Below are 1,757 nucleotides of genomic sequence, written 5' to 3' on the forward strand. Positions count from 1 at the left end.
AGGTTCTAGCTTAAGGATGGCATAATGATAATGAGGATTGAGATACTTGATGATATAGTAGAGGTGTTCCCTTTACTGATCTTCTGGAGAAATCCGTACTTTTAGAAAAGATCTCATGTTCTCGAAAATCAGGGTTGTTACATTCTACCCTCTTAAAAGAAAATTTTGCCCTCAAAATTTCAGTTACCTAGGAATAAATGTAGGTAATCAGCTTTCATCTTATCTTCCAGTTCCCAAGTGTGCTCTTCCTTTCCTCTTGGTTCCCATGCTACTTTGACTAAGCGAACAGTCTTGCCTTTTAGCTGCTTATCACTTCTTTCTACGATCTGAACCGGTGATGCTTGATATGTCAAATCATTTCATAACTGTACTGTCTCTGGTTGTAAAACGTGACTCTTGTCGGGAATATATTTCTTAAGTTGCGAGACATGAAAAACATCATGAAGGTTTGATAAATAAGGAGGAAGGACTATTTGATAAACTACTAGACCGACTCTTTTAAGTATTTGGAAAGGTTCTATGTATTGTGGGTTAAGCTTTTTAGTCTTAAGGGCTCTACCTATTCCAGTAATCGAGGTTACTTCTAGAAAGACACGGTTTTCGTCACTAAACTCTAAGGGTCTACGTCTATTATCGGCATAGCTCTTTTGGCAGCCTTGTGCTGTCTGGATCTTCTGACGAATATCCTCTATCTTCTCAGTAGTTTCTTACACTAAGTTTGGACCTAAGACACTAGCTTATCCATCGTCATTCCAACACAATGGTGTCCGACATCTTCTTTCGTAGAGAGCTTCGTATGGTGCCATCCCGATACTTTATTGGCATATATTATTGTGGACAAATTCGACCAACAGCAAATACTTATCCCAGCTGCTTTGGTTGTCTATCATACATAATCATAACATGTCTTCTAACGTCTGGATTGTCTGCTCTGATTGTCCGTCTATCTGAGCATGGTATGCTATACTCGTGTGCAATTCTGTTTCCAACGCTTTCTGAAAAGCTCCCCAAAATCTAGTAGTAAACCTCGAAACTTGATCTGAGACAATTTATGAAGGTATCCCATGTAGTCGTACGTTTTCTTGAATATATATTCGTTCCAGCCTTTCTAAAGTATAGTCAATTCGAATTGGAAGGAAGTGCGCTGACTTTGTCAACCTGTCCACAATTACCCAGATGGTATTGTGTCCTGTTGAGGTCCTTGGCAATCCCGTGACAAAATCCATAGTAATCTGCCCCCATTTCCATTGTGGTATTTCTAAGGGTTTCAGGGTTCCTGACAGCTTCTGATGTTCCACCTTCATCTTCTGGCAGGTTAAACATTTTAAGACATAATCAGCTACTTCTTTCTTTAAGCCCGGCCACCAGAACATTTGTTTCAAATCTCGATACATCTTTGTCACTCCAGGATGCATAGAAAATCTACTTTGGTGAGCTTCAGCAAGAATCTTTTGTCGCAATTCTCCAGAGTTAGGCACACAAATTCTTTTTTTGTACCTCCATAGGCCACTACGATCCTATCTCACAGCTTCTTCAGCTCTGCAAGCAATGGTGACATCCAGTACAGTGCTATGGAAATCGGTCCAGCTCCAGGTACTAGATCAATGCTGAATTCTATCTCTCGCTGAGGAGGAAACTAAGGTATGTCGTCCAAGAAAACATCAGAAAATTTCTTCATCATTCAGATTCGTTCTAAGCTTAATTCATTATCATTCGAGCTAGCCGCTAACAGAACGTACCCCTTATAATCACTCCCG

The sequence above is a fragment of the Arachis ipaensis genome, chromosome B07 (assembly GCF_000816755.2).
Source record: "Arachis ipaensis cultivar K30076 chromosome B07, Araip1.1, whole genome shotgun sequence".
In the NCBI taxonomy this organism is placed as follows: Eukaryota; Viridiplantae; Streptophyta; class Magnoliopsida; order Fabales; family Fabaceae; genus Arachis; species Arachis ipaensis.